Source organism: Taeniopygia guttata, chromosome 2, assembly GCF_048771995.1.
Source record: "Taeniopygia guttata chromosome 2, bTaeGut7.mat, whole genome shotgun sequence".
NCBI classification, from domain to species: domain Eukaryota; kingdom Metazoa; phylum Chordata; class Aves; order Passeriformes; family Estrildidae; genus Taeniopygia; species Taeniopygia guttata.
In genome coordinates, this window is record NC_133026.1 from 97,223,029 (window position 1) to 97,250,007 (window position 26,979).

At 63.9% G+C, this 26,979-nt stretch overlaps 73 pseudogenes; all 73 read right to left on the bottom strand.

Annotated features, from left to right (window-relative positions):
• Positions 1-93: 93 nt before the first annotated feature.
• On the bottom strand, positions 94-211 carry LOC140683339 (5S ribosomal RNA; annotated as a pseudogene).
• Positions 212-461: 250 nt separating this feature from the next.
• On the bottom strand, positions 462-579 carry LOC140683340 (5S ribosomal RNA; annotated as a pseudogene).
• Positions 580-829: 250 nt separating this feature from the next.
• On the bottom strand, positions 830-947 carry LOC140683018 (5S ribosomal RNA; annotated as a pseudogene).
• Positions 948-1,197: 250 nt separating this feature from the next.
• Positions 1,198-1,315, bottom strand: LOC140683029 (5S ribosomal RNA; annotated as a pseudogene).
• Positions 1,316-1,565: 250 nt separating this feature from the next.
• LOC140683040 (5S ribosomal RNA) lies at positions 1,566-1,683 on the bottom strand (annotated as a pseudogene).
• Positions 1,684-1,933: 250 nt separating this feature from the next.
• Positions 1,934-2,051, bottom strand: LOC140683052 (5S ribosomal RNA; annotated as a pseudogene).
• A 250-nt stretch (positions 2,052-2,301) lies between these two features.
• LOC140683061 (5S ribosomal RNA) lies at positions 2,302-2,419 on the bottom strand (annotated as a pseudogene).
• Positions 2,420-2,669: 250 nt separating this feature from the next.
• On the bottom strand, positions 2,670-2,787 carry LOC140683071 (5S ribosomal RNA; annotated as a pseudogene).
• Positions 2,788-3,037: 250 nt separating this feature from the next.
• LOC140683082 (5S ribosomal RNA) lies at positions 3,038-3,155 on the bottom strand (annotated as a pseudogene).
• Positions 3,156-3,405: 250 nt separating this feature from the next.
• LOC140683341 (5S ribosomal RNA) lies at positions 3,406-3,523 on the bottom strand (annotated as a pseudogene).
• Positions 3,524-3,773: 250 nt separating this feature from the next.
• LOC140683086 (5S ribosomal RNA) lies at positions 3,774-3,891 on the bottom strand (annotated as a pseudogene).
• A 250-nt stretch (positions 3,892-4,141) lies between these two features.
• Positions 4,142-4,259, bottom strand: LOC140683088 (5S ribosomal RNA; annotated as a pseudogene).
• Positions 4,260-4,509: 250 nt separating this feature from the next.
• On the bottom strand, positions 4,510-4,627 carry LOC140683102 (5S ribosomal RNA; annotated as a pseudogene).
• Positions 4,628-4,877: 250 nt separating this feature from the next.
• Positions 4,878-4,995, bottom strand: LOC140683089 (5S ribosomal RNA; annotated as a pseudogene).
• A 250-nt stretch (positions 4,996-5,245) lies between these two features.
• Positions 5,246-5,363, bottom strand: LOC140683103 (5S ribosomal RNA; annotated as a pseudogene).
• Positions 5,364-5,613: 250 nt separating this feature from the next.
• On the bottom strand, positions 5,614-5,731 carry LOC140683090 (5S ribosomal RNA; annotated as a pseudogene).
• A 250-nt stretch (positions 5,732-5,981) lies between these two features.
• Positions 5,982-6,099, bottom strand: LOC140683091 (5S ribosomal RNA; annotated as a pseudogene).
• Positions 6,100-6,349: 250 nt separating this feature from the next.
• Positions 6,350-6,467, bottom strand: LOC140683342 (5S ribosomal RNA; annotated as a pseudogene).
• Positions 6,468-6,717: 250 nt separating this feature from the next.
• Positions 6,718-6,835, bottom strand: LOC140683343 (5S ribosomal RNA; annotated as a pseudogene).
• Positions 6,836-7,085: 250 nt separating this feature from the next.
• On the bottom strand, positions 7,086-7,203 carry LOC140683092 (5S ribosomal RNA; annotated as a pseudogene).
• A 250-nt stretch (positions 7,204-7,453) lies between these two features.
• On the bottom strand, positions 7,454-7,571 carry LOC140683344 (5S ribosomal RNA; annotated as a pseudogene).
• Positions 7,572-7,821: 250 nt separating this feature from the next.
• LOC140683345 (5S ribosomal RNA) lies at positions 7,822-7,939 on the bottom strand (annotated as a pseudogene).
• Positions 7,940-8,189: 250 nt separating this feature from the next.
• Positions 8,190-8,307, bottom strand: LOC140683054 (5S ribosomal RNA; annotated as a pseudogene).
• Positions 8,308-8,557: 250 nt separating this feature from the next.
• LOC140683094 (5S ribosomal RNA) lies at positions 8,558-8,675 on the bottom strand (annotated as a pseudogene).
• Positions 8,676-8,925: 250 nt separating this feature from the next.
• LOC140683076 (5S ribosomal RNA) lies at positions 8,926-9,043 on the bottom strand (annotated as a pseudogene).
• A 250-nt stretch (positions 9,044-9,293) lies between these two features.
• Positions 9,294-9,411, bottom strand: LOC140683095 (5S ribosomal RNA; annotated as a pseudogene).
• A 250-nt stretch (positions 9,412-9,661) lies between these two features.
• LOC140683346 (5S ribosomal RNA) lies at positions 9,662-9,779 on the bottom strand (annotated as a pseudogene).
• Positions 9,780-10,029: 250 nt separating this feature from the next.
• Positions 10,030-10,147, bottom strand: LOC140683096 (5S ribosomal RNA; annotated as a pseudogene).
• Positions 10,148-10,397: 250 nt separating this feature from the next.
• LOC140683347 (5S ribosomal RNA) lies at positions 10,398-10,515 on the bottom strand (annotated as a pseudogene).
• Positions 10,516-10,767: 252 nt separating this feature from the next.
• LOC140683349 (5S ribosomal RNA) lies at positions 10,768-10,885 on the bottom strand (annotated as a pseudogene).
• A 250-nt stretch (positions 10,886-11,135) lies between these two features.
• On the bottom strand, positions 11,136-11,253 carry LOC140683350 (5S ribosomal RNA; annotated as a pseudogene).
• Positions 11,254-11,505: 252 nt separating this feature from the next.
• On the bottom strand, positions 11,506-11,623 carry LOC140683351 (5S ribosomal RNA; annotated as a pseudogene).
• A 252-nt stretch (positions 11,624-11,875) lies between these two features.
• LOC140683066 (5S ribosomal RNA) lies at positions 11,876-11,993 on the bottom strand (annotated as a pseudogene).
• Positions 11,994-12,245: 252 nt separating this feature from the next.
• On the bottom strand, positions 12,246-12,363 carry LOC140683352 (5S ribosomal RNA; annotated as a pseudogene).
• A 250-nt stretch (positions 12,364-12,613) lies between these two features.
• Positions 12,614-12,731, bottom strand: LOC140683353 (5S ribosomal RNA; annotated as a pseudogene).
• Positions 12,732-12,981: 250 nt separating this feature from the next.
• On the bottom strand, positions 12,982-13,099 carry LOC140683354 (5S ribosomal RNA; annotated as a pseudogene).
• A 252-nt stretch (positions 13,100-13,351) lies between these two features.
• Positions 13,352-13,469, bottom strand: LOC140683355 (5S ribosomal RNA; annotated as a pseudogene).
• A 250-nt stretch (positions 13,470-13,719) lies between these two features.
• LOC140683356 (5S ribosomal RNA) lies at positions 13,720-13,837 on the bottom strand (annotated as a pseudogene).
• Positions 13,838-14,087: 250 nt separating this feature from the next.
• On the bottom strand, positions 14,088-14,205 carry LOC140683357 (5S ribosomal RNA; annotated as a pseudogene).
• Positions 14,206-14,455: 250 nt separating this feature from the next.
• Positions 14,456-14,573, bottom strand: LOC140683358 (5S ribosomal RNA; annotated as a pseudogene).
• A 250-nt stretch (positions 14,574-14,823) lies between these two features.
• Positions 14,824-14,941, bottom strand: LOC140683360 (5S ribosomal RNA; annotated as a pseudogene).
• A 252-nt stretch (positions 14,942-15,193) lies between these two features.
• On the bottom strand, positions 15,194-15,311 carry LOC140683361 (5S ribosomal RNA; annotated as a pseudogene).
• A 252-nt stretch (positions 15,312-15,563) lies between these two features.
• Positions 15,564-15,681, bottom strand: LOC140683362 (5S ribosomal RNA; annotated as a pseudogene).
• Positions 15,682-15,931: 250 nt separating this feature from the next.
• LOC140683363 (5S ribosomal RNA) lies at positions 15,932-16,049 on the bottom strand (annotated as a pseudogene).
• Positions 16,050-16,299: 250 nt separating this feature from the next.
• LOC140683364 (5S ribosomal RNA) lies at positions 16,300-16,417 on the bottom strand (annotated as a pseudogene).
• A 250-nt stretch (positions 16,418-16,667) lies between these two features.
• LOC140683365 (5S ribosomal RNA) lies at positions 16,668-16,785 on the bottom strand (annotated as a pseudogene).
• Positions 16,786-17,035: 250 nt separating this feature from the next.
• Positions 17,036-17,153, bottom strand: LOC140683366 (5S ribosomal RNA; annotated as a pseudogene).
• Positions 17,154-17,403: 250 nt separating this feature from the next.
• On the bottom strand, positions 17,404-17,521 carry LOC140683110 (5S ribosomal RNA; annotated as a pseudogene).
• Positions 17,522-17,771: 250 nt separating this feature from the next.
• Positions 17,772-17,889, bottom strand: LOC140683367 (5S ribosomal RNA; annotated as a pseudogene).
• A 252-nt stretch (positions 17,890-18,141) lies between these two features.
• On the bottom strand, positions 18,142-18,259 carry LOC140683368 (5S ribosomal RNA; annotated as a pseudogene).
• A 252-nt stretch (positions 18,260-18,511) lies between these two features.
• On the bottom strand, positions 18,512-18,629 carry LOC140683369 (5S ribosomal RNA; annotated as a pseudogene).
• Positions 18,630-18,879: 250 nt separating this feature from the next.
• On the bottom strand, positions 18,880-18,997 carry LOC140683371 (5S ribosomal RNA; annotated as a pseudogene).
• A 250-nt stretch (positions 18,998-19,247) lies between these two features.
• LOC140683372 (5S ribosomal RNA) lies at positions 19,248-19,365 on the bottom strand (annotated as a pseudogene).
• Positions 19,366-19,615: 250 nt separating this feature from the next.
• Positions 19,616-19,733, bottom strand: LOC140683373 (5S ribosomal RNA; annotated as a pseudogene).
• Positions 19,734-19,985: 252 nt separating this feature from the next.
• LOC140683374 (5S ribosomal RNA) lies at positions 19,986-20,103 on the bottom strand (annotated as a pseudogene).
• A 252-nt stretch (positions 20,104-20,355) lies between these two features.
• Positions 20,356-20,473, bottom strand: LOC140683375 (5S ribosomal RNA; annotated as a pseudogene).
• Positions 20,474-20,723: 250 nt separating this feature from the next.
• Positions 20,724-20,841, bottom strand: LOC140683376 (5S ribosomal RNA; annotated as a pseudogene).
• Positions 20,842-21,091: 250 nt separating this feature from the next.
• On the bottom strand, positions 21,092-21,209 carry LOC140683377 (5S ribosomal RNA; annotated as a pseudogene).
• Positions 21,210-21,459: 250 nt separating this feature from the next.
• LOC140683378 (5S ribosomal RNA) lies at positions 21,460-21,577 on the bottom strand (annotated as a pseudogene).
• Positions 21,578-21,829: 252 nt separating this feature from the next.
• On the bottom strand, positions 21,830-21,947 carry LOC140683379 (5S ribosomal RNA; annotated as a pseudogene).
• Positions 21,948-22,197: 250 nt separating this feature from the next.
• On the bottom strand, positions 22,198-22,315 carry LOC140683380 (5S ribosomal RNA; annotated as a pseudogene).
• A 250-nt stretch (positions 22,316-22,565) lies between these two features.
• Positions 22,566-22,683, bottom strand: LOC140683382 (5S ribosomal RNA; annotated as a pseudogene).
• Positions 22,684-22,933: 250 nt separating this feature from the next.
• Positions 22,934-23,051, bottom strand: LOC140683383 (5S ribosomal RNA; annotated as a pseudogene).
• Positions 23,052-23,301: 250 nt separating this feature from the next.
• On the bottom strand, positions 23,302-23,419 carry LOC140683384 (5S ribosomal RNA; annotated as a pseudogene).
• A 250-nt stretch (positions 23,420-23,669) lies between these two features.
• Positions 23,670-23,787, bottom strand: LOC140683385 (5S ribosomal RNA; annotated as a pseudogene).
• Positions 23,788-24,039: 252 nt separating this feature from the next.
• On the bottom strand, positions 24,040-24,157 carry LOC140683386 (5S ribosomal RNA; annotated as a pseudogene).
• Positions 24,158-24,407: 250 nt separating this feature from the next.
• On the bottom strand, positions 24,408-24,525 carry LOC140683387 (5S ribosomal RNA; annotated as a pseudogene).
• A 250-nt stretch (positions 24,526-24,775) lies between these two features.
• On the bottom strand, positions 24,776-24,893 carry LOC140683388 (5S ribosomal RNA; annotated as a pseudogene).
• Positions 24,894-25,143: 250 nt separating this feature from the next.
• Positions 25,144-25,261, bottom strand: LOC140683389 (5S ribosomal RNA; annotated as a pseudogene).
• Positions 25,262-25,511: 250 nt separating this feature from the next.
• On the bottom strand, positions 25,512-25,629 carry LOC140683390 (5S ribosomal RNA; annotated as a pseudogene).
• A 250-nt stretch (positions 25,630-25,879) lies between these two features.
• Positions 25,880-25,997, bottom strand: LOC140683111 (5S ribosomal RNA; annotated as a pseudogene).
• A 250-nt stretch (positions 25,998-26,247) lies between these two features.
• LOC140683391 (5S ribosomal RNA) lies at positions 26,248-26,365 on the bottom strand (annotated as a pseudogene).
• A 252-nt stretch (positions 26,366-26,617) lies between these two features.
• LOC140683393 (5S ribosomal RNA) lies at positions 26,618-26,735 on the bottom strand (annotated as a pseudogene).
• Between the last annotated feature and the right edge of the window lie 244 nt (positions 26,736-26,979).

Genomic DNA, 26,979 nt, shown 5'->3' on the forward strand with positions numbered 1-26,979 from the left:
TAGAAAAAAAGCAAGGCCTACCTGCCTCTTCCCTCCTGCCCCCCACCTCGACTGCCCAAGGAAAAGCACGCGCCCCCCTCAGGAGGAAAAAGTAGCCTACAGCACCCGGTATTCCCAGGCGGTCTCCCATCCAAGTACTAACCGGGCCCGACCCTGCTTAGCTTCCGAGATCAGGCGAGACCGGCCGCTCTCAGGGCGGCAGGCCGTAGGCACCTGCCGGCCCCTCGGCGGCGGCCTTCAACCCACCACACCACGCTCCGGGAAGAAGCTGAGAACCCCACAGGGGCTTGACAAGCCCAACAGGGCCACCCCTGCCCACAAGGGGATCTAGAGACAGACCCCAGCCCAGTGCACACACACACAAGGGATAGAAAAAAAGCAAGGCCTACCTGCCTCTTCCCTCCTGCCCCCCACCTCGACTGCCCAAGGAAAAGCACGCGCCCCCCTCAGGAGGAAAAAGTAGCCTACAGCACCCGGTATTCCCAGGCGGTCTCCCATCCAAGTACTAACCGGGCCCGACCCTGCTTAGCTTCCGAGATCAGGCGAGACCGGCCGCTCTCAGGGCGGCAGGCCGTAGGCACCTGCCGGCCCCTCGGCGGCGGCCTTCAACCCACCACACCACGCTCCGGGAAGAAGCTGAGAACCCCACAGGGGCTTGACAAGCCCAACAGGGCCACCCCTGCCCACAAGGGGATCTAGAGACAGACCCCAGCCCAGTGCACACACACACAAGGGATAGAAAAAAAGCAAGGCCTACCTGCCTCTTCCCTCCTGCCCCCCACCTCGACTGCCCAAGGAAAAGCACGCGCCCCCCTCAGGAGGAAAAAGTAGCCTACAGCACCCGGTATTCCCAGGCGGTCACCCATCCAAGTACTAACCGGGCCCGACCCTGCTTAGCTTCCGAGATCAGGCGAGACCGGCCGCTCTCAGGGCGGCAGGCCGTAGGCACCTGCCGGCCCCTCGGCGGCGGCCTTCAACCCACCACACCACGCTCCGGGAAGAAGCTGAGAACCCCACAGGGGCTTGACAAGCCCAACAGGGCCACCCCTGCCCACAAGGGGATCTAGAGACAGACCCCAGCCCAGTGCACACACACACAAGGGATAGAAAAAAAGCAAGGCCTACCTGCCTCTTCCCTCCTGCCCCCCACCTCGACTGCCCAAGGAAAAGCACGCGCCCCCCTCAGGAGGAAAAAGTAGCCTACAGCACCCGGTATTCCCAGGCGGTCACCCATCCAAGTACTAACCGGGCCCGACCCTGCTTAGCTTCCGAGATCAGGCGAGACCGGCCGCTCTCAGGGCGGCAGGCCGTAGGCACCTGCCGGCCCCTCGGCGGCGGCCTTCAACCCACCACACCACGCTCCGGGAAGAAGCTGAGAACCCCACAGGGGCTTGACAAGCCCAACAGGGCCACCCCTGCCCACAAGGGGATCTAGAGACAGACCCCAGCCCAGTGCACACACACACAAGGGATAGAAAAAAAGCAAGGCCTACCTGCCTCTTCCCTCCTGCCCCCCACCTCGACTGCCCAAGGAAAAGCACGCGCCCCCCTCAGGAGGAAAAAGTAGCCTACAGCACCCGGTATTCCCAGGCGGTCACCCATCCAAGTACTAACCGGGCCCGACCCTGCTTAGCTTCCGAGATCAGGCGAGACCGGCCGCTCTCAGGGCGGCAGGCCGTAGGCACCTGCCGGCCCCTCGGCGGCGGCCTTCAACCCACCACACCACGCTCCGGGAAGAAGCTGAGAACCCCACAGGGGCTTGACAAGCCCAACAGGGCCACCCCTGCCCACAAGGGGATCTAGAGACAGACCCCAGCCCAGTGCACACACACACAAGGGATAGAAAAAAAGCAAGGCCTACCTGACTCTTCCCTCCTGCCCCCCACCTCGACTGCCCAAGGAAAAGCACGCGCCCCCCTCAGGAGGAAAAAGTAGCCTACAGCACCCGGTATTCCCAGGCGGTCACCCATCCAAGTACTAACCGGGCCCGACCCTGCTTAGCTTCCGAGATCAGGCGAGACCGGCCGCTCTCAGGGCGGCAGGCCGTAGGCACCTGCCGGCCCCTCGGCGGCGGCCTTCAACCCACCACACCACGCTCCGGGAAGAAGCTGAGAACCCCACAGGGGCTTGACAAGCCCAACAGGGCCACCCCTGCCCACAAGGGGATCTAGAGACAGACCCCAGCCCAGTGCACACACACACAAGGGATAGAAAAAAAGAAAGGCCTACCTGCCTCTTCCCTCCTGCCCCCCACCTCGACTGCCCAAGGAAAAGCACGCGCCCCCCTCAGGAGGAAAAAGTAGCCTACAGCACCCGGTATTCCCAGGCGGTCACCCATCCAAGTACTAACCGGGCCCGACCCTGCTTAGCTTCCGAGATCAGGCGAGACCGGCCGCTCTCAGGGCGGCAGGCCGTAGGCACCTGCCGGCCCCTCGGCGGCAGCCTTCAACCCACCACACCACGCTCCGGGAAGAAGCTGAGAACCCCACAGGGGCTTGACAAGCCCAACAGGGCCACCCCTGCCCACAAGGGGATCTAGAGACAGACCCCAGCCCAGTGCACACACACACAAGGGATAGAAAAAAAGCAAGGCCTACCTGCCTCTTCCCTCCTGCCCCCCACCTCGACTGCCCAAGGAAAAGCACGCGCCCCCCTCAGGAGGAAAAAGTAGCCTACAGCACCCGGTATTCCCAGGCGGTCACCCATCCAAGTACTAACCGGGCCCGACCCTGCTTAGCTTCCGAGATCAGGCGAGACCGGCCGCTCTCAGGGCGGCAGGCCGTAGGCACCTGCCGGCCCCTCGGCGGCGGCCTTCAACCCACCACACCACGCTCCGGGAAGAAGCTGAGAACCCCACAGGGGCTTGACAAGCCCAACAGGGCCACCCCTGCCCACAAGGGGATCTAGAGACAGACCCCAGCCCAGTGCACACACACACAAGGGATAGAAAAAAAGCAAGGCCTACCTGCCTCTTCCCTCCTGCCCCCCACCTCGACTGCCCAAGGAAAAGCACGCGCCCCCCTCAGGAGGAAAAAGTAGCCTACAGCACCCGGTATTCCCAGGCGGTCACCCATCCAAGTACTAACCGGGCCCGACCCTGCTTAGCTTCCGAGATCAGGCGAGACCGGCCGCTCTCAGGGCGGCAGGCCGTAGGCACCTGCCGGCCCCTCGGCGGCGGCCTTCAACCCACCACACCACGCTCCGGGAAGAAGCTGAGAACCCCACAGGGGCTTGACAAGCCCAACAGGGCCACCCCTGCCCACAAGGGGATCTAGAGACAGACCCCAGCCCAGTGCACACACACACAAGGGATAGAAAAAAAGAAAGGCCTACCTGCCTCTTCCCTCCTGCCCCCCACCTCGACTGCCCAAGGAAAAGCACGCGCCCCCCTCAGGAGGAAAAAGTAGCCTACAGCACCCGGTATTCCCAGGCGGTCTCCCATCCAAGTACTAACCGGGCCCGACCCTGCTTAGCTTCCGAGATCAGGCGAGACCGGCCGCTCTCAGGGCGGCAGGCCGTAGGCACCTGCCGGCCCCTCGGCGGCGGCCTTCAACCCACCACACCACGCTCCGGGAAGAAGCTGAGAACCCCACAGGGGCTTGACAAGCCCAACAGGGCCACCCCTGCCCACAAGGGGATCTAGAGACAGACCCCAGCCCAGTGCACACACACACAAGGGATAGAAAAAAAGCAAGGCCTACCTGCCTCTTCCCTCCTGCCCCCCACCTCGACTGCCCAAGGAAAAGCACGCGCCCCCCACAGGAGGAAAAAGTAGCCTACAGCACCCGGTATTCCCAGGCGGTCACCCATCCAAGTACTAACCGGGCCCGACCCTGCTTAGCTTCCGAGATCAGGCGAGACCGGCCGCTCTCAGGGCGGCAGGCCGTAGGCACCTGCCGGCCCCTCGGCGGCGGCCTTCAACCCACCACACCACGCTCCGGGAAGAAGCTGAGAACCCCACAGGGGCTTGACAAGCCCAACAGGGCCACCCCTGCCCACAAGGGGATCTAGAGACAGACCCCAGCCCAGTGCACACACACACAAGGGATAGAAAAAATGAAAGGCCTACCTGCCTCTTCCCTCCTGCCCCCCACCTCAACTGCCCAAGGAAAAGCACGCGCCCCCCTCAGGAGGAAAAAGTAGCCTACAGCACCCGGTATTCCCAGGCGGTCACCCATCCAAGTACTAACCGGGCCCGACCCTGCTTAGCTTCCGAGATCAGGCGAGACCGGCCGCTCTCAGGGCGGCAGGCCGTAGGCACCTGCTGGCCCCTCGGCGGCGGCCTTCAACCCACCACACCACGCTCCGGGAAGAAGCTGAGAACCCCACAGGGGCTTGACAAGCCCAACAGGGCCACCCCTGCCCACAAGGGGATCTAGAGACAGACCCCAGCCCAGTGCACACACACACAAGGGATAGAAAAAAAGCAAGGCCTACCTGCCTCTTCCCTCCTGCCCCCCACCTCGACTGCCCAAGGAAAAGCACGCGCCCCCCTCAGGAGGAAAAAGTAGCCTACAGCACCCGGTATTCCCAGGCGGTCACCCATCCAAGTACTAACCGGGCCCGACCCTGCTTAGCTTCCGAGATCAGGCGAGACCGGCCGCTCTCAGGGCGGCAGGCTGTAGGCACCTGCCGGCCCCTCGGCGGCGGCCTTCAACCCACCACACCACGCTCCGGGAAGAAGCTGAGAACCCCACAGGGGCTTGACAAGCCCAACAGGGCCACCCCTGCCCACAAGGGGATCTAGAGACAGACCCCAGCCCAGTGCACACACACACAAGGGATAGAAAAAAAGCAAGGCCTACCTGCCTCTTCCCTCCTGCCCCCCACCTCGACTGCCCAAGGAAAAGCACGCGCCCCCCTCAGGAGGAAAAAGTAGCCTACAGCACCCGGTATTCCCAGGCGGTCACCCATCCAAGTACTAACCGGGCCCGACCCTGCTTAGCTTCCGAGATCAGGCGAGACCGGCCGCTCTCAGGGCGGCAGGCCGTAGGCACCTGCTGGCCCCTCGGCGGCGGCCTTCAACCCACCACACCACGCTCCGGGAAGAAGCTGAGAACCCCACAGGGGCTTGACAAGCCCAACAGGGCCACCCCTGCCCACAAGGGGATCTAGAGACAGACCCCAGCCCAGTGCACACACACACAAGGGATAGAAAAAAAGCAAGGCCTACCTGCCTCTTCCCTCCTGCCCCCCACCTCGACTGCCCAAGGAAAAGCACGCGCCCCCCTCAGGAGGAAAAAGTAGCCTACAGCACCCGGTATTCCCAGGCGGTCACCCATCCAAGTACTAACCGGGCCCGACCCTGCTTAGCTTCCGAGATCAGGCGAGACCGGCCGCTCTCAGGGCGGCAGGCTGTAGGCACCTGCCGGCCCCTCGGCGGCGGCCTTCAACCCACCACACCACGCTCCGGGAAGAAGCTGAGAACCCCACAGGGGCTTGACAAGCCCAACAGGGCCACCCCTGCCCACAAGGGGATCTAGAGACAGACCCCAGCCCAGTGCACACACACACAAGGGATAGAAAAAAAGCAAGGCCTACCTGCCTCTTCCCTCCTGCCCCCCACCTCGACTGCCCAAGGAAAAGCACGCGCCCCCCTCAGGAGGAAAAAGTAGCCTACAGCACCCGGTATTCCCAGGCGGTCACCCATCCAAGTACTAACCGGGCCCGACCCTGCTTAGCTTCCGAGATCAGGCGAGACCGGCCGCTCTCAGGGCGGCAGGCCGTAGGCACCTGCCGGCCCCTCGGCGGCGGCCTTCAACCCACCACACCACGCTCCGGGAAGAAGCTGAGAACCCCACAGGGGCTTGACAAGCCCAACAGGGCCACCCCTGCCCACAAGGGGATCTAGAGACAGACCCCAGCCCAGTGCACACACACACAAGGGATAGAAAAAAAGAAAGGCCTACCTGCCTCTTCCCTCCTGCCCCCCACCTCGACTGCCCAAGGAAAAGCACGCGCCCCCCTCAGGAGGAAAAAGTAGCCTACAGCACCCGGTATTCCCAGGCGGTCACCCATCCAAGTACTAACCGGGCCCGACCCTGCTTAGCTTCCGAGATCAGGCGAGACCGGCCGCTCTCAGGGCGGCAGGCCGTAGGCACCCGGTGGCCCCTCGGCGGCGGCCTTCAACCCACCACACCACGCTCCGGGAAGAAGCTGAGAACCCCACAGGGGCTTGACAAGCCCAACAGGGCCACCCCTGCCCACAAGGGGATCTAGAGACAGACCCCAGCCCAGTGCACACACACACAAGGGATAGAAAAAAAGCAAGGCCTACCTGACTCTTCCCTCCTGCCCCCCACCTCGACTGCCCAAGGAAAAGCACGCACCCCCCTCAGGAGGAAAAAGTAGCCTACAGCACCCGGTATTCCCAGGCGGTCTCCCATCCAAGTACTAACCGGGCCCGACCCTGCTTAGCTTCCGAGATCAGGCGAGACCGGCCGCTCTCAGGGCGGCAGGCCGTAGGCACCTGCTGGCCCCTCGGCGGCGGCCTTCAACCCACCACACCACGCTCCGGGAAGAAGCTCAGAACCCCACAGGGGCTTGACAAGCCCAACAGGGCCACCCCTGCCCACAAGGGGATCTAGAGACAGACCCCAGCCCAGTGCACACACACACAAGGGATAGAAAAAAAGAAAGGCCTACCTGCCTCTTCCCTCCTGCCCCCCACCTCGACTGCCCAAGGAAAAGCACGCGCCCCCCTCAGGAGGAAAAAGTAGCCTACAGCACCCGGTATTCCCAGGCGGTCTCCCATCCAAGTACTAACCGGGCCCGACCCTGCTTAGCTTCCGAGATCAGGCGAGACCGGCCGCTCTCAGGGCGGCAGGCCGTAGGCACCTGCCGGCCCCTCGGCGGCGGCCTTCAACCCACCACACCACGCTCCGGGAAGAAGCTGAGAACCCCACAGGGGCTTGACAAGCCCAACAGGGCCACCCCTGCCCACAAGGGGATCTAGAGACAGACCCCAGCCCAGTGCACACACACACAAGGGATAGAAAAAAAGCAAGGCCTACCTGCCTCTTCCCTCCTGCCCCCCACCTCGACTGCCCAAGGAAAAGCACGCGCCCCCCTCAGGAGGAAAAAGTAGCCTACAGCACCCGGTATTCCCAGGCGGTCACCCATCCAAGTACTAACCGGGCCCGACCCTGCTTAGCTTCCGAGATCAGGCGAGACCGGCCGCTCTCAGGGCGGCAGGCCGTAGGCACCTGCCAGCCCCTCGGCGGCGGCCTTCAACCCACCACACCACGCTCCGGGAAGAAGCTCAGAACCCCACAGGGGCTTGACAAGCCCAACAGGGCCACCCCTGCCCACAAGGGGATCTAGAGACAGACCCCAGCCCAGTGCACACACACACAAGGGATAGAAAAAAAGCAAGGCCTACCTGCCTCTTCCCTCCTGCCCCCCACCTCGACTGCCCAAGGAAAAGCACGCGCCCCCCTCAGGAGGAAAAAGTAGCCTACAGCACCCGGTATTCCCAGGCGGTCTCCCATCCAAGTACTAACCGGGCCCGACCCTGCTTAGCTTCCGAGATCAGGCGAGACCGGCCGCTCTCAGGGCGGCAGGCCGTAGGCACCTGCCGGCCCCTCGGCGGCGGCCTTCAACCCACCACACCACGCTCCGGGAAGAAGCTGAGAACCCCACAGGGGCTTGACAAGCCCAACAGGGCCACCCCTGCCCACAAGGGGATCTAGAGACAGACCCCAGCCCAGTGCACACACACACAAGGGATAGAAAAAAAGCAAGGCCTACCTGCCTCTTCCCTCCTGCCCCCCACCTCGACTGCCCAAGGAAAAGCACGCGCCCCCCTCAGGAGGAAAAAGTAGCCTACAGCACCCGGTATTCCCAGGCGGTCTCCCATCCAAGTACTAACCGGGCCCGACCCTGCTTAGCTTCCGAGATCAGGCGAGACCGGCCGCTCTCAGGGCGGCAGGCCGTAGGCACCTGCCGGCCCCTCGGCGGCGGCCTTCAACCCACCACACCACGCTCCGGGAAGAAGCTGAGAACCCCACAGGGGCTTGACAAGCCCAACAGGGCCACCCCTGCCCACAAGGGGATCTAGAGACAGACCCCAGCCCAGTGCACACACACACAAGGGATAGAAAAAAAGCAAGGCCTACCTGCCTCTTCCCTCCTGCCCCCCACCTCGACTGCCCAAGGAAAAGCACGCGCCCCCCTCAGGAGGAAAAAGTAGCCTACAGCACCCGGTATTCCCAGGCGGTCACCCATCCAAGTACTAACCGGGCCCGACCCTGCTTAGCGTCCGAGATCAGGCGAGACCGGCCGCTCTCAGGGCGGCAGGCCGTAGGCACCTGCCGGCCCCTCGGCGGCGGCCTTCAACCCACCACACCACGCTCCGGGAAGAAGCTGAGAACCCCACAGGGGCTTGACAAGCCCAACAGGGCCACCCCTGCCCACAAGGGGATCTAGAGACAGACCCCAGCCCAGTGCACACACACACAAGGGATAGAAAAAAAGCAAGGCCTACCTGCCTCTTCCCTCCTGCCCCCCACCTCGACTGCCCAAGGAAAAGCACGCGCCCCCCTCAGGAGGAAAAAGTAGCCTACAGCACCCGGTATTCCCAGGCGGTCACCCATCCAAGTACTAACCGGGCCCGACCCTGCTTAGCTTCCGAGATCAGGCGAGACCGGCCGCTCTCAGGGCGGCAGGCCGTAGGCACCTGCCGGCCCCTCGGCGGCGGCCTTCAACCCACCACACCACGCTCCGGGAAGAAGCTGAGAACCCCACAGGGGCTTGACAAGCCCAACAGGGCCACCCCTGCCCACAAGGGGATCTAGAGACAGACCCCAGCCCAGTGCACACACACACAAGGGATAGAAAAAAAGCAAGGCCTACCTGCCTCTTCCCTCCTGCCCCCCACCTCGACTGCCCAAGGAAAAGCACGCGCCCCCCTCAGGAGGAAAAAGTAGCCTACAGCACCCGGTATTCCCAGGCGGTCACCCATCCAAGTACTAACCGGGCCCGACCCTGCTTAGCTTCCGAGATCAGGCGAGACTGGCCGCTCTCAGGGCGGCAGGCCGTAGGCACCTGCCGGCCCCTCGGCGGCGGCCTTCAACCCACCACACCACGCTCCGGGAAGAAGCTGAGAACCCCACAGGGGCTTGACAAGCCCAACAGGGCCACCCCTGCCCACAAGGGGATCTAGAGACAGACCCCAGCCCAGTGCACACACACACAAGGGATAGAAAAAAAGCAAGGCCTACCTGCCTCTTCCCTCCTGCCCCCCACCTCGACTGCCCAAGGAAAAGCACGCGCCCCCCTCAGGAGGAAAAAGTAGCCTACAGCACCCGGTATTCCCAGGCGGTCACCCATCCAAGTACTAACCGGGCCCGACCCTGCTTAGCTTCCGAGATCAGGCGAGACCGGCCGCTCTCAGGGCGGCAGGCCGTAGGCACCTGCCGGCCCCTCGGCGGCGGCCTTCAACCCACCACACCACGCTCCGGGAAGAAGCTGAGAACCCCACAGGGGCTTGACAAGCCCAACAGGGCCACCCCTGCCCACAAGGGGATCTAGAGACAGACCCCAGCCCAGTGCACACACACACAAGGGATAGAAAAAAAGAAAGGCCTACCTGCCTCTTCCCTCCTGCCCCCCACCTCGACTGCCCAAGGAAAAGCACGCGCCCCCCTCAGGAGGAAAAAGTAGCCTACAGCACCCGGTATTCCCAGGCGGTCTCCCATCCAAGTACTAACCGGGCCCGACCCTGCTTAGCTTCCGAGATCAGGCGAGACCGGCCGCTCTCAGGGCGGCAGGCCGTAGGCACCTGCCGGCCCCTCGGCGGCGGCCTTCAACCCACCACACCACGCTCCGGGAAGAAGCTGAGAACCCCACAGGGGCTTGACAAGCCCAACAGGGCCACCCCTGCCCACAAGGGGATCTAGAGACAGACCCCAGCCCAGTGCACACACACACAAGGGATAGAAAAAAAGCAAGGCCTACCTGCCTCTTCCCTCCTGCCCCCCACCTCGACTGCCCAAGGAAAAGCACGCGCCCCCCTCAGGAGGAAAAAGTAGCCTACAGCACCCGGTATTCCCAGGCGGTCACCCATCCAAGTACTAACCGGGCCCGACCCTGCTTAGCTTCCGAGATCAGGCGAGACCGGCCGCTCTCAGGGCGGCAGGCCGTAGGCACCTGCCGGCCCCTCGGCGGCGGCCTTCAACCCACCACACCACGCTCTGGGAAGAAGCTCAGAACCCCACAGGGGCTTGACAAGCCCAACAGGGCCACCCCTGCCCACAAGGGGATCTAGAGACAGACCCCAGCCCAGTGCACACACACACAAGGGATAGAAAAAAAGCAAGGCCTACCTGCCTCTTCCCTCCTGCCCCCCACCTCGACTGCCCAAGGAAAAGCACGCGCCCCCCTCAGGAGGAAAAAGTAGCCTACAGCACCCGGTATTCCCAGGCGGTCTCCCATCCAAGTACTAACCGGGCCCGACCCTGCTTAGCTTCCGAGATCAGGCGAGACCGGCCGCTCTCAGGGCGGCAGGCCGTAGGCACCTGCCGGCCCCTCGGCGGCGGCCTTCAACCCACCACACCACGCTCCGGGAAGAAGCTGAGAACCCCACAGGGGCTTGACAAGCCCAACAGGGCCACCCCTGCCCACAAGGGGATCTAGAGACAGACCCCAGCCCAGTGCACACACACACACAAGGGATAGAAAAAAAGCAAGGCCTACCTGCCTCTTCCCTCCTGCCCCCCACCTCGACTGCCCAAGGAAAAGCACGCACCCCCCTCAGGAGGAAAAAGTAGCCTACAGCACCCGGTATTCCCAGGCGGTCTCCCATCCAAGTACTAACCGGGCCCGACCCTGCTTAGCTTCCGAGATCAGGCGAGACCGGCCGCTCTCAGGGCGGCAGGCCGTAGGCACCCGGCGGCCCCTCGGCGGCGGCCTTCAACCCACCACACCACGCTCCGGGAAGAAGCTCAGAACCCCACAGGGGCTTGACAAGCCCAACAGGGCCACCCCTGCCCACAAGGGGATCTAGAGACAGACCCCAGCCCAGTGCACACACACACAAGGGATAGAAAAAAAGCAAGGCCTACCTGCCTCTTCCCTCCTGCCCCCCACCTCGACTGCCCAAGGAAAAGCACGCGCCCCCCTCAGGAGGAAAAAGTAGCCTACAGCACCCGGTATTCCCAGGCGGTCTCCCATCCAAGTACTAACCGGGCCCGACCCTGCTTAGCTTCCGAGATCAGGCGAGACCGGCCGCTCTCAGGGCGGCAGGCCGTAGGCACCCGGCGGCCCCTCGGCGGCGGCCTTCAACCCACCACACCACGCTCCGGGAAGAAGCTCAGAACCCCACAGGGGCTTGACAAGCCCAACAGGGCCACCCCTGCCCACAAGGGGATCTAGAGACAGACCCCAGCCCAGTGCACACACACACACAAGGGATAGAAAAAAAGCAAGGCCTACCTGCCTCTTCCCTCCTGCCCCCCACCTCGACTGCCCAAGGAAAAGCACGCGCCCCCCTCAGGAGGAAAAAGTAGCCTACAGCACCCGGTATTCCCAGGCGGTCTCCCATCCAAGTACTAACCGGGCCCGACCCTGCTTAGCTTCCGAGATCAGGCGAGACCGGCCGCTCTCAGGGCGGCAGGCCGTAGGCACCCGGCGGCCCCTCGGCGGCGGCCTTCAACCCACCACACCACGCTCCGGGAAGAAGCTCAGAACCCCACAGGGGCTTGACAAGCCCAACAGGGCCACCCCTGCCCACAAGGGGATCTAGAGACAGACCCCAGCCCAGTGCACACACACACACAAGGGATAGAAAAAAAGCAAGGCCTACCTGCCTCTTCCCTCCTGCCCCCCACCTCGACTGCCCAAGGAAAAGCACGCGCCCCCCTCAGGAGGAAAAAGTAGCCTACAGCACCCGGTATTCCCAGGCGGTCTCCCATCCAAGTACTAACCGGGCCCGACCCTGCTTAGCCTCCGAGATCAGGCGAGACCGGCCGCTCTCAGGGCGGCAGGCCGTAGGCAGCCGGCGGCCCCTCGGCGGCGGCCTTCAACCCACCACACCACGCTCCGGGAAGAAGCTCAGAACCCCACAGGGGCTTGACAAGCCCAACAGGGCCACCCCTGCCCACAAGGGGATCTAGAGACAGACCCCAGCCCAGTGCACACACACACACAAGGGATAGAAAAAAAGCAAGGCCTACCTGCCTCTTCCCTCCTGCCCCCCACCTCGACTGCCCAAGGAAAAGCACGCGCCCCCCTCAGGAGGAAAAAGTAGCCTACAGCACCCGGTATTCCCAGGCGGTCTCCCATCCAAGTACTAACCGGGCCCGACCCTGCTTAGCTTCCGAGATCAGGCGAGACCGGCCGCTCTCAGGGCGGCAGGCCGTAGGCACCCGGCGGCCCCTCGGCGGCGGCCTTCAACCCACCACACCACGCTCCGGGAAGAAGCTGAGAACCCCACAGGGGCTTGACAAGCCCAACAGGGCCACCCCTGCCCACAAGGGGATCTAGAGACAGACCCCAGCCCAGTGCACACACACACAAGGGATAGAAAAAAAGCAAGGCCTACCTGCCTCTTCCCTCCTGCCCCCCACCTCGACTGCCCAAGGAAAAGCACGCGCCCCCCTCAGGAGGAAAAAGTAGCCTACAGCACCCGGTATTCCCAGGCGGTCTCCCATCCAAGTACTAACCGGGCCCGACCCTGCTTAGCTTCCGAGATCAGGCGAGACCGGCCGCTCTCAGGGCGGCAGGCCGTAGGCACCCGGCGGCCCCTCGGCGGCGGCCTTCAACCCACCACACCACGCTCCGGGAAGAAGCTCAGAACCCCACAGGGGCTTGACAAGCCCAACAGGGCCACCCCTGCCCACAAGGGGATCTAGAGACAGACCCCAGCCCAGTGCACACACACACAAGGGATAGAAAAAAAGCAAGGCCTACCTGCCTCTTCCCTCCTGCCCCCCACCTCGACTGCCCAAGGAAAAGCACGCGCCCCCCTCAGGAGGAAAAAGTAGCCTACAGCACCCGGTATTCCCAGGCGGTCTCCCATCCAAGTACTAACCGGGCCCGACCCTGCTTAGCTTCCGAGATCAGGCGAGACCGGCCGCTCTCAGGGCGGCAGGCCGTAGGCACCCGGCGGCCCCTCGGCGGCGGCCTTCAACCCACCACACCACGCTCCGGGAAGAAGCTCAGAACCCCACAGGGGCTTGACAAGCCCAACAGGGCCACCCCTGCCCACAAGGGGATCTAGAGACAGACCCCAGCCCAGTGCACACACACACACAAGGGATAGAAAAAAAGCAAGGCCTACCTGCCTCTTCCCTCCTGCCCCCCACCTCGACTGCCCAAGGAAAAGCACGCGCCCCCCTCAGGAGGAAAAAGTAGCCTACAGCACCCGGTATTCCCAGGCGGTCTCCCATCCAAGTACTAACCGGGCCCGACCCTGCTTAGCTTCCGAGATCAGGCGAGACCGGCCGCTCTCAGGGCGGCAGGCCGTAGGCACCCGGCGGCCCCTCGGCGGCGGCCTTCAACCCACCACACCACGCTCCGGGAAGAAGCTGAGAACCCCACAGGGGCTTGACAAGCCCAACAGGGCCACCCCTGCCCACAAGGGGATCTAGAGACAGACCCCAGCCCAGTGCACACACACACAAGGGATAGAAAAAAAGCAAGGCCTACCTGCCTCTTCCCTCCTGCCCCCCACCTCGACTGCCCAAGGAAAAGCACGCGCCCCCCTCAGGAGGAAAAAGTAGCCTACAGCACCCGGTATTCCCAGGCGGTCTCCCATCCAAGTACTAACCGGGCCCGACCCTGCTTAGCTTCCGAGATCAGGCGAGACCGGCCGCTCTCAGGGCGGCAGGCCGTAGGCACCCGGTGGCCCCTCGGCGGCGGCCTTCAACCCACCACACCACGCTCCGGGAAGAAGCTCAGAACCCCACAGGGGCTTGACAAGCCCAACAGGGCCACCCCTGCCCACAAGGGGATCTAGAGACAGACCCCAGCCCAGTGCACACACACACAAGGGATAGAAAAAAAGCAAGGCCTACCTGCCTCTTCCCTCCTGCCCCCCACCTCGACTGCCCAAGGAAAAGCACGCGCCCCCCTCAGGAGGAAAAAGTAGCCTACAGCACCCGGTATTCCCAGGCGGTCTCCCATCCAAGTACTAACCGGGCCCGACCCTGCTTAGCTTCCGAGATCAGGCGAGACCGGCCGCTCTCAGGGCGGCAGGCCGTAGGCACCCGGCGGCCCCTCGGCGGCGGCCTTCAACCCACCACACCACGCTCCGGGAAGAAGCTCAGAACCCCACAGGGGCTTGACAAGCCCAACAGGGCCACCCCTGCCCACAAGGGGATCTAGAGACAGACCCCAGCCCAGTGCACACACACACAAGGGATAGAAAAAAAGCAAGGCCTACCTGCCTCTTCCCTCCTGCCCCCCACCTCGACTGCCCAAGGAAAAGCACGCGCCCCCCTCAGGAGGAAAAAGTAGCCTACAGCACCCGGTATTCCCAGGCGGTCTCCCATCCAAGTACTAACCGGGCCCGACCCTGCTTAGCTTCCGAGATCAGGCGAGACCGGCCGCTCTCAGGGCGGCAGGCCGTAGGCACCCGGCGGCCCCTCGGCGGCGGCCTTCAACCCACCACACCACGCTCCGGGAAGAAGCTCAGAACCCCACAGGGGCTTGACAAGCCCAACAGGGCCACCCCTGCCCACAAGGGGATCTAGAGACAGACCCCAGCCCAGTGCACACACACACAAGGGATAGAAAAAAAGCAAGGCCTACCTGCCTCTTCCCTCCTGCCCCCCACCTCGACTGCCCAAGGAAAAGCACGCGCCCCCCTCAGGAGGAAAAAGTAGCCTACAGCACCCGGTATTCCCAGGCGGTCTCCCATCCAAGTACTAACCGGGCCCGACCCTGCTTAGCTTCCGAGATCAGGCGAGACCGGCCGCTCTCAGGGCGGCAGGCCGTAGGCACCCGGCGGCCCCTCGGCGGCGGCCTTCAACCCACCACACCACGCTCCGGGAAGAAGCTCAGAACCCCACAGGGGCTTGACAAGCCCAACAGGGCCACCCCTGCCCACAAGGGGATCTAGAGACAGACCCCAGCCCAGTGCACACACACACACAAGGGATAGAAAAAAAGCAAGGCCTACCTGCCTCTTCCCTCCTGCCCCCCACCTCGACTGCCCAAGGAAAAGCACGCGCCCCCCTCAGGAGGAAAAAGTAGCCTACAGCACCCGGTATTCCCAGGCGGTCTCCCATCCAAGTACTAACCGGGCCCGACCCTGCTTAGCTTCCGAGATCAGGCGAGACCGGCCGCTCTCAGGGCGGCAGGCCGTAGGCACCCGGCGGCCCCTCGGCGGCGGCCTTCAACCCACCACACCACGCTCCGGGAAGAAGCTCAGAACCCCACAGGGGCTTGACAAGCCCAACAGGGCCACCCCTGCCCACAAGGGGATCTAGAGACAGACCCCAGCCCAGTGCACACACACACACAAGGGATAGAAAAAAAGCAAGGCCTACCTGCCTCTTCCCTCCTGCCCCCCACCTCGACTGCCCAAGGAAAAGCACGCGCCCCCCTCAGGAGGAAAAAGTAGCCTACAGCACCCGGTATTCCCAGGCGGTCTCCCATCCAAGTACTAACCGGGCCCGACCCTGCTTAGCTTCCGAGATCAGGCGAGACCGGCCGCTCTCAGGGCGGCAGGCCGTAGGCACCCGGCGGCCCCTCGGCGGCGGCCTTCAACCCACCACACCACGCTCCGGGAAGAAGCTCAGAACCCCACAGGGGCTTGACAAGCCCAACAGGGCCACCCCTGCCCACAAGGGGATCTAGAGACAGACCCCAGCCCAGTGCACACACACACAAGGGATAGAAAAAAAGCAAGGCCTACCTGCCTCTTCCCTCCTGCCCCCCACCTCGACTGCCCAAGGAAAAGCACGCGCCCCCCTCAGGAGGAAAAAGTAGCCTACAGCACCCGGTATTCCCAGGCGGTCTCCCATCCAAGTACTAACCGGGCCCGACCCTGCTTAGCTTCCGAGATCAGGCGAGACCGGCCGCTCTCAGGGCGGCAGGCCGTAGGCACCCGGCGGCCCCTCGGCGGCGGCCTTCAACCCACCACACCACGCTCCGGGAAGAAGCTCAGAACCCCACAGGGGCTTGACAAGCCCAACAGGGCCACCCCTGCCCACAAGGGGATCTAGAGACAGACCCCAGCCCAGTGCACACACACACAAGGGATAGAAAAAAAGCAAGGCCTACCTGCCTCTTCCCTCCTGCCCCCCACCTCGACTGCCCAAGGAAAAGCACGCGCCCCCCTCAGGAGGAAAAAGTAGCCTACAGCACCCGGTATTCCCAGGCGGTCTCCCATCCAAGTACTAACCGGGCCCGACCCTGCTTAGCTTCCGAGATCAGGCGAGACCGGCCGCTCTCAGGGCGGCAGGCCGTAGGCACCCGGCGGCCCCTCGGCGGCGGCCTTCAACCCACCACACCACGCTCCGGGAAGAAGCTCAGAACCCCACAGGGGCTTGACAAGCCCAACAGGGCCACCCCTGCCCACAAGGGGATCTAGAGACAGACCCCAGCCCAGTGCACACACACACAAGGGATAGAAAAAAAGCAAGGCCTACCTGCCTCTTCCCTCCTGCCCCCCACCTCGACTGCCCAAGGAAAAGCACGCGCCCCCCTCAGGAGGAAAAAGTAGCCTACAGCACCCGGTATTCCCAGGCGGTCTCCCATCCAAGTACTAACCGGGCCCGACCCTGCTTAGCTTCCGAGATCAGGCGAGACCGGCCGCTCTCAGGGCGGCAGGCCGTAGGCACCCGGCGGCCCCTCGGCGGCGGCCTTCAACCCACCACACCACGCTCCGGGAAGAAGCTCAGAACCCCACAGGGGCTTGACAAGCCCAACAGGGCCACCCCTGCCCACAAGGGGATCTAGAGACAGACCCCAGCCCAGTGCACACACACACAAGGGATAGAAAAAAAGCAAGGCCTACCTGCCTCTTCCCTCCTGCCCCCCACCTCGACTGCCCAAGGAAAAGCACGCGCCCCCCTCAGGAGGAAAAAGTAGCCTACAGCACCCGGTATTCCCAGGCGGTCTCCCATCCAAGTACTAACCGGGCCCGACCCTGCTTAGCTTCCGAGATCAGGCGAGACCGGCCGCTCTCAGGGCGGCAGGCCGTAGGCACCCGGCGGCCCCTCGGCGGCGGCCTTCAACCCACCACACCACGCTCCGGGAAGAAGCTCAGAACCCCACAGGGGCTTGACAAGCCCAACAGGGCCACCCCTGCCCACAAGGGGATCTAGAGACAGACCCCAGCCCAGTGCACACACACACAAGGGATAGAAAAAAAGCAAGGCCTACCTGCCTCTTCCCTCCTGCCCCCCACCTCGACTGCCCAAGGAAAAGCACGCGCCCCCCTCAGGAGGAAAAAGTAGCCTACAGCACCCGGTATTCCCAGGCGGTCTCCCATCCAAGTACTAACCGGGCCCGACCCTGCTTAGCTTCCGAGATCAGGCGAGACCGGCCGCTCTCAGGGTGGCAGGCCGTAGGCACCCGGCGGCCCCTCGGCGGCGGCCTTCAACCCACCACACCACGCTCCGGGAAGAAGCTCAGAACCCCACAGGGGCTTGACAAGCCCAACAGGGCCACCCCTGCCCACAAGGGGATCTAGAGACAGACCCCAGCCCAGTGCACACACACACAAGGGATAGAAAAAAAGCAAGGCCTACCTGCCTCTTCCCTCCTGCCCCCCACCTCGACTGCCCAAGGAAAAGCACGCGCCCCCCTCAGGAGGAAAAAGTAGCCTACAGCACCCGGTATTCCCAGGCGGTCTCCCATCCAAGTACTAACCGGGCCCGACCCTGCTTAGCTTCCGAGATCAGGCGAGACCGGCCGCTCTCAGGGCGGCAGGCCGTAGGCACCCGGCGGCCCCTCGGCGGCGGCCTTCAACCCACCACACCACGCTCCGGGAAGAAGCTCAGAACCCCACAGGGGCTTGACAAGCCCAACAGGGCCACCCCTGCCCACAAGGGGATCTAGAGACAGACCCCAGCCCAGTGCACACACACACACAAGGGATAGAAAAAAAGCAAGGCCTACCTGCCTCTTCCCTCCTGCCCCCCACCTCGACTGCCCAAGGAAAAGCACGCGCCCCCCTCAGGAGGAAAAAGTAGCCTACAGCACCCGGTATTCCCAGGCGGTCTCCCATCCAAGTACTAACCGGGCCCGACCCTGCTTAGCTTCCGAGATCAGGCGAGACCGGCCGCTCTCAGGGCGGCAGGCCGTAGGCAGCCGGCGGCCCCTCGGCGGCGGCCTTCAACCCACCACACCACGCTCCGGGAAGAAGCTCAGAACCCCACAGGGGCTTGACAAGCCCAACAGGGCCACCCCTGCCCACAAGGGGATCTAGAGACAGACCCCAGCCCAGTGCACACACACACACAAGGGATAGAAAAAAAGCAAGGCCTACCTGCCTCTTCCCTCCTGCCCCCCACCTCGACTGCCCAAGGAAAAGCACGCGCCCCCCTCAGGAGGAAAAAGTAGCCTACAGCACCCGGTATTCCCAGGCGGTCTCCCATCCAAGTACTAACCGGGCCCGACCCTGCTTAGCTTCCGAGATCAGGCGAGACCGGCCGCTCTCAGGGCGGCAGGCCGTAGGCACCTGCCGGCCCCTCGGCGGCGGCCTTCAACCCACCACACCACGCTCCGGGAAGAAGCTGAGAACCCCACAGGGGCTTGACAAGCCCAACAGGGCCACCCCTGCCCACAAGGGGATCTAGAGACAGACCCCAGCCCAGTGCACACACACACAAGGAATAGAAAAAAAGCAAGGCCTACCTGCCTCTTCCCTCCTGCCCCCCACCTCGACTGCCCAAGGAAAAGCACGCGCCCCCCTCAGGAGGAAAAAGTAGCCTACAGCACCCGGTATTCCCAGGCGGTCTCCCATCCAAGTACTAACCGGGCCCGACCCTGCTTAGCTTCCGAGATCAGGCGAGACCGGCCGCTCTCAGGGCGGCAGGCCGTAGGCACCCGGCGGCCCCTCGGCGGCGGCCTTCAACCCACCACACCACGCTCCGGGAAGAAGCTCAGAACCCCACAGGGGCTTGACAAGCCCAACAGGGCCACCCCTGCCCACAAGGGGATCTAGAGACAGACCCCAGCCCAGTGCACACACACACAAGGGATAGAAAAAAAGCAAGGCCTACCTGCCTCTTCCCTCCTGCCCCCCACCTCGACTGCCCAAGGAAAAGCACGCGCCCCCCTCAGGAGGAAAAAGTAGCCTACAGCACCCGGTATTCCCAGGCGGTCTCCCATCCAAGTACTAACCGGGCCCGACCCTGCTTAGCTTCCGAGATCAGGCGAGACCGGCCGCTCTCAGGGCGGCAGGCCGTAGGCACCCGGCGGCCCCTCGGCGGCGGCCTTCAACCCACCACACCACGCTCCGGGAAGAAGCTCAGAACCCCACAGGGGCTTGACAAGCCCAACAGGGCCACCCCTGCCCACAAGGGGATCTAGAGACAGACCCCAGCCCAGTGCACACACACACAAGGGATAGAAAAAAAGCAAGGCCTACCTGCCTCTTCCCTCCTGCCCCCCACCTCGACTGCCCAAGGAAAAGCACGCGCCCCCCTCAGGAGGAAAAAGTAGCCTACAGCACCCGGTATTCCCAGGCGGTCTCCCATCCAAGTACTAACCGGGCCCGACCCTGCTTAGCTTCCGAGATCAGGCGAGACCGGCCGCTCTCAGGGCGGCAGGCCGTAGGCACCCGGCGGCCCCTCGGCGGCGGCCTTCAACCCACCACACCACGCTCCGGGAAGAAGCTCAGAACCCCACAGGGGCTTGACAAGCCCAACAGGGCCACCCCTGCCCACAAGGGGATCTAGAGACAGACCCCAGCCCAGTGCACACACACACACAAGGGATAGAAAAAAAGCAAGGCCTACCTGCCTCTTCCCTCCTGCCCCCCACCTCGACTGCCCAAGGAAAAGCACGCGCCCCCCTCAGGAGGAAAAAGTAGCCTACAGCACCCGGTATTCCCAGGCGGTCTCCCATCCAAGTACTAACCGGGCCCGACCCTGCTTAGCTTCCGAGATCAGGCGAGACCGGCCGCTCTCAGGGCGGCAGGCCGTAGGCAGCCGGCGGCCCCTCGGCGGCGGCCTTCAACCCACCACACCACGCTCCGGGAAGAAGCTCAGAACCCCACAGGGGCTTGACAAGCCCAACAGGGCCACCCCTGCCCACAAGGGGATCTAGAGACAGACCCCAGCCCAGTGCACACACACACACAAGGGATAGAAAAAAAGCAAGGCCTACCTGCCTCTTCCCTCCTGCCCCCCACCTCGACTGCCCAAGGAAAAGCACGCGCCCCCCTCAGGAGGAAAAAGTAGCCTACAGCACCCGGTATTCCCAGGCGGTCTCCCATCCAAGTACTAACCGGGCCCGACCCTGCTTAGCTTCCGAGATCAGGCGAGACCGGCCGCTCTCAGGGCGGCAGGCCGTAGGCACCTGCCGGCCCCTCGGCGGCGGCCTTCAACCCACCACACCACGCTCCGGGAAGAAGCTGAGAACCCCACAGGGGCTTGACAAGCCCAACAGGGCCACCCCTGCCCACAAGGGGATCTAGAGACAGACCCCAGCCCAGTGCACACACACACAAGGAATAGAAAAAAAGCAAGGCCTACCTGCCTCTTCCCTCCTGCCCCCCACCTCGACTGCCCAAGGAAAAGCACGCGCCCCCCTCAGGAGGAAAAAGTAGCCTACAGCACCCGGTATTCCCAGGCGGTCTCCCATCCAAGTACTAACCGGGCCCGACCCTGCTTAGCTTCCGAGATCAGGCGAGACCGGCCGCTCTCAGGGCGGCAGGCCGTAGGCACCCGGCGGCCCCTCGGCGGCGGCCTTCAACCCACCACACCACGCTCCGGGAAGAAGCTCAGAACCCCACAGGGGCTTGACAAGCCCAACAGGGCCACCCCTGCCCACAAGGGGATCTAGAGACAGACCCCAGCCCAGTGCACACACACACAAGGGATAGAAAAAAAGCAAGGCCTACCTGCCTCTTCCCTCCTGCCCCCCACCTCGACTGCCCAAGGAAAAGCACGCGCCCCCCTCAGGAGGAAAAAGTAGCCTACAGCACCCGGTATTCCCAGGCGGTCTCCCATCCAAGTACTAACCGGGCCCGACCCTGCTTAGCTTCCGAGATCAGGCGAGACCGGCCGCTCTCAGGGCGGCAGGCCGTAGGCACCCGGCGGCCCCTCGGCGGCGGCCTTCAACCCACCACACCACGCTCCGGGAAGAAGCTCAGAACCCCACAGGGGCTTGACAAGCCCAACAGGGCCACCCCTGCCCACAAGGGGATCTAGAGACAGACCCCAGCCCAGTGCACACACACACAAGGGATAGAAAAAAAGCAAGGCCTACCTGCCTCTTCCCTCCTGCCCCCCACCTCGACTGCCCAAGGAAAAGCACGCGCCCCCCTCAGGAGGAAAAAGTAGCCTACAGCACCCGGTATTCCCAGGCGGTCTCCCATCCAAGTACTAACCGGGCCCGACCCTGCTTAGCTTCCGAGATCAGGCGAGACCGGCCGCTCTCAGGGCGGCAGGCCGTAGGCACCCGGCGGCCCCTCGGCGGCGGCCTTCAACCCACCACACCACGCTCCGGGAAGAAGCTCAGAACCCCACAGGGGCTTGACAAGCCCAACAGGGCCACCCCTGCCCACAAGGGGATCTAGAGACAGACCCCAGCCCAGTGCACACACACACACAAGGGATAGAAAAAAAGCAAGGCCTACCTGCCTCTTCCCTCCTGCCCCCCACCTCGACTGCCCAAGGAAAAGCACGCGCCCCCCTCAGGAGGAAAAAGTAGCCTACAGCACCCGGTATTCCCAGGCGGTCTCCCATCCAAGTACTAACCGGGCCCGACCCTGCTTAGCTTCCGAGATCAGGCGAGACCGGCCGCTCTCAGGGCGGCAGGCCGTAGGCACCCGGCGGCCCCTCGGCGGCGGCCTTCAACCCACCACACCACGCTCCGGGAAGAAGCTCAGAACCCCACAGGGGCTTGACAAGCCCAACAGGGCCACCCCTGCCCACAAGGGGATCTAGAGACAGACCCCAGCCCAGTGCACACACACACAAGGGATAGAAAAAAAGCAAGGCCTACCTGCCTCTTCCCTCCTGCCCCCCACCTCGACTGCCCAAGGAAAAGCACGCGCCCCCCTCAGGAGGAAAAAGTAGCCTACAGCACCCGGTATTCCCAGGCGGTCTCCCATCCAAGTACTAACCGGGCCCGACCCTGCTTAGCTTCCGAGATCAGGCGAGACCGGCCGCTCTCAGGGCGGCAGGCCGTAGGCACCCGGCGGCCCCTCGGCGGCGGCCTTCAACCCACCACACCACGCTCCGGGAAGAAGCTCAGAACCCCACAGGGGCTTGACAAGCCCAACAGGGCCACCCCTGCCCACAAGGGGATCTAGAGACAGACCCCAGCCCAGTGCACACACACACAAGGGATAGAAAAAAAGCAAGGCCTACCTGCCTCTTCCCTCCTGCCCCCCACCTCGACTGCCCAAGGAAAAGCACGCGCCCCCCTCAGGAGGAAAAAGTAGCCTACAGCACCCGGTATTCCCAGGCGGTCTCCCATCCAAGTACTAACCGGGCCCGACCCTGCTTAGCTTCCGAGATCAGGCGAGACCGGCCGCTCTCAGGGCGGCAGGCCGTAGGCACCCGGCGGCCCCTCGGCGGCGGCCTTCAACCCACCACACCACGCTCCGGGAAGAAGCTCAGAACCCCACAGGGGCTTGACAAGCCCAACAGGGCCACCCCTGCCCACAAGGGGATCTAGAGACAGACCCCAGCCCAGTGCACACACACACAAGGGATAGAAAAAAAGCAAGGCCTACCTGCCTCTTCCCTCCTGCCCCCCACCTCGACTGCCCAAGGAAAAGCACGCGCCCCCCTCAGGAGGAAAAAGTAGCCTACAGCACCCGGTATTCCCAGGCGGTCTCCCATCCAAGTACTAACCGGGCCCGACCCTGCTTAGCTTCCGAGATCAGGCGAGACCGGCCGCTCTCAGGGCGGCAGGCCGTAGGCACCCGGCGGCCCCTCGGCGGCGGCCTTCAACCCACCACACCACGCTCCGGGAAGAAGCTCAGAACCCCACAGGGGCTTGACAAGCCCAACAGGGCCACCCCTGCCCACAAGGGGATCTAGAGACAGACCCCAGCCCAGTGCACACACACACAAGGGATAGAAAAAAAGCAAGGCCTACCTGCCTCTTCCCTCCTGCCCCCCACCTCGACTGCCCAAGGAAAAGCACGCGCCCCCCTCAGGAGGAAAAAGTAGCCTACAGCACCCGGTATTCCCAGGCGGTCTCCCATCCAAGTACTAACCGGGCCCGACCCTGCTTAGCTTCCGAGATCAGGCGAGACCGGCCGCTCTCAGGGCGGCAGGCCGTAGGCACCCGGCGGCCCCTCGGCGGCGGCCTTCAACCCACCACACCACGCTCCGGGAAGAAGCTCAGAACCCCACAGGGGCTTGACAAGCCCAACAGGGCCACCCCTGCCCACAAGGGGATCTAGAGACAGACCCCAGCCCAGTGCACACACACACAAGGGATAGAAAAAAAGCAAGGCCTACCTGCCTCTTCCCTCCTGCCCCCCACCTCGACTGCCCAAGGAAAAGCACGCGCCCCCCTCAGGAGGAAAAAGTAGCCTACAGCACCCGGTATTCCCAGGCGGTCTCCCATCCAAGTACTAACCGGGCCCGACCCTGCTTAGCTTCCGAGATCAGGCGAGACCGGCCGCTCTCAGGGCGGCAGGCCGTAGGCACCCGGCGGCCCCTCGGCGGCGGCCTTCAACCCACCACACCACGCTCCGGGAAGAAGCTCAGAACCCCACAGGGGCTTGACAAGCCCAACAGGGCCACCCCTGCCCACAAGGGGATCTAGAGACAGACCCCAGCCCAGTGCACACACACACACAAGGGATAGAAAAAAAGCAAGGCCTACCTGCCTCTTCCCTCCTGCCCCCCACCTCGACTGCCCAAGGAAAAGCACGCGCCCCCCTCAGGAGGAAAAAGTAGCCTACAGCACCCGGTATTCCCAGGCGGTCTCCCATCCAAGTACTAACCGGGCCCGACCCTGCTTAGCTTCCGAGATCAGGCGAGACCGGCCGCTCTCAGGGCGGCAGGCCGTAGGCACCCGGCGGCCCCTCGGCGGCGGCCTTCAACCCACCACACCACGCTCCGGGAAGAAGCTCAGAACCCCACAGGGGCTTGACAAGCCCAACAGGGCCACCCCTGCCCACAAGGGGATCTAGAGACAGACCCCAGCCCAGTGCACACACACACAAGGGATAGAAAAAAAGCAAGGCCTACCTGCCTCTTCCCTCCTGCCCCCCACCTCGACTGCCCAAGGAAAAGCACGCGCCCCCCTCAGGAGGAAAAAGTAGCCTACAGCACCCGGTATTCCCAGGCGGTCTCCCATCCAAGTACTAACCGGGCCCGACCCTGCTTAGCTTCCGAGATCAGGCGAGACCGGCCGCTCTCAGGGCGGCAGGCCGTAGGCACCCGGCGGCCCCTCGGCGGCGGCCTTCAACCCACCACACCACGCTCCGGGAAGAAGCTCAGAACCCCACAGGGGCTTGACAAGCCCAACAGGGCCACCCCTGCCCACAAGGGGATCTAGAGACAGACCCCAGCCCAGTGCACACACACACAAGGGATAGAAAAAAAGCAAGGCCTACCTGCCTCTTCCCTCCTGCCCCCCACCTCGACTGCCCAAGGAAAAGCACGCGCCCCCCTCAGGAGGAAAAAGTAGCCTACAGCACCCGGTATTCCCAGGCGGTCTCCCATCCAAGTACTAACCGGGCCCGACCCTGCTTAGCTTCCGAGATCAGGCGAGACCGGCCGCTCTCAGGGCGGCAGGCCGTAGGCACCCGGTGGCCCCTCGGCGGCGGCCTTCAACCCACCACACCACGCTCCGGGAAGAAGCTCAGAACCCCACAGGGGCTTGACAAGCCCAACAGGGCCACCCCTGCCCACAAGGGGATCTAGAGACAGACCCCAGCCCAGTGCACACACACACAAGGGATAGAAAAAAAGCAAGGCCTACCTGCCTCTTCCCTCCTGCCCCCCACCTCGACTGCCCAAGGAAAAGCACGCGCCCCCCTCAGGAGGAAAAAGTAGCCTACAGCACCCGGTATTCCCAGGCGGTCTCCCATCCAAGTACTAACCGGGCCCGACCCTGCTTAGCTTCCGAGATCAGGCGAGACCGGCCGCTCTCAGGGCGGCAGGCCGTAGGCACCCGGCGGCCCCTCGGCGGCGGCCTTCAACCCACCACACCACGCTCCGGGAAGAAGCTCAGAACCCCACAGGGGCTTGACAAGCCCAACAGGGCCACCCCTGCCCACAAGGGGATCTAGAGACAGACCCCAGCCCAGTGCACACACACACAAGGGATAGAAAAAAAGCAAGGCCTACCTGCCTCTTCCCTCCTGCCCCCCACCTCGACTGCCCAAGGAAAAGCACGCGCCCCCCTCAGGAGGAAAAAGTAGCCTACAGCACCCGGTATTCCCAGGCGGTCTCCCATCCAAGTACTAACCGGGCCCGACCCTGCTTAGCTTCCGAGATCAGGCGAGACCGGCCGCTCTCAGGGCGGCAGGCCGTAGGCACCCGGCGGCCCCTCGGCGGCGGCCTTCAACCCACCACACCACGCTCCGGGAAGAAGCTCAGAACCCCACAGGGGCTTGACAAGCCCAACAGGGCCACCCCTGCCCACAAGGGGATCTAGAGACAGACCCCAGCCCAGTGCACACACACACAAGGGATAGAAAAAAAGCAAGGCCTACCTGCCTCTTCCCTCCTGCCCCCCACCTCGACTGCCCAAGGAAAAGCACGCGCCCCCCTCAGGAGGAAAAAGTAGCCTACAGCACCCGGTATTCCCAGGCGGTCTCCCATCCAAGTACTAACCGGGCCCGACCCTGCTTAGCTTCCGAGATCAGGCGAGACCGGCCGCTCTCAGGGTGGCAGGCCGTAGGCACCCGGCGGCCCCTCGGCGGCGGCCTTCAACCCACCACACCACGCTCCGGGAAGAAGCTCAGAACCCCACAGGGGCTTGACAAGCCCAACAGGGCCACCCCTGCCCACAAGGGGATCTAGAGACAGACCCCAGCCCAGTGCACACACACACAAGGGATAGAAAAAAAGCAAGGCCTACCTGCCTCTTCCCTCCTGCCCCCCACCTCGACTGCCCAAGGAAAAGCACGCGCCCCCCTCAGGAGGAAAAAGTAGCCTACAGCACCCGGTATTCCCAGGCGGTCTCCCATCCAAGTACTAACCGGGCCCGACCCTGCTTAGCTTCCGAGATCAGGCGAGACCGGCCGCTCTCAGGGCGGCAGGCCGTAGGCACCCGGCGGCCCCTCGGCGGCGGCCTTCAACCCACCACACCACGCTCCGGGAAGAAGCTCAGAACCCCACAGGGGCTTGACAAGCCCAACAGGGCCACCCCTGCCCACAAGGGGATCTAGAGACAGACCCCAGCCCAGTGCACACACACACACAAGGGATAGAAAAAAAGCAAGGCCTACCTGCCTCTTCCCTCCTGCCCCCCACCTCGACTGCCCAAGGAAAAGCACGCGCCCCCCTCAGGAGGAAAAAGTAGCCTACAGCACCCGGTATTCCCAGGCGGTCTCCCATCCAAGTACTAACCGGGCCCGACCCTGCTTAGCTTCCGAGATCAGGCGAGACCGGCCGCTCTCAGGGCGGCAGGCCGTAGGCAGCCGGCGGCCCCTCGGCGGCGGCCTTCAACCCACCACACCACGCTCCGGGAAGAAGCTCAGAACCCCACAGGGGCTTGACAAGCCCAACAGGGCCACCCCTGCCCACAAGGGGATCTAGAGACAGACCCCAGCCCAGTGCACACACACACACAAGGGATAGAAAAAAAGCAAGGCCTACCTGCCTCTTCCCTCCTGCCCCCCACCTCGACTGCCCAAGGAAAAGCACGCGCCCCCCTCAGGAG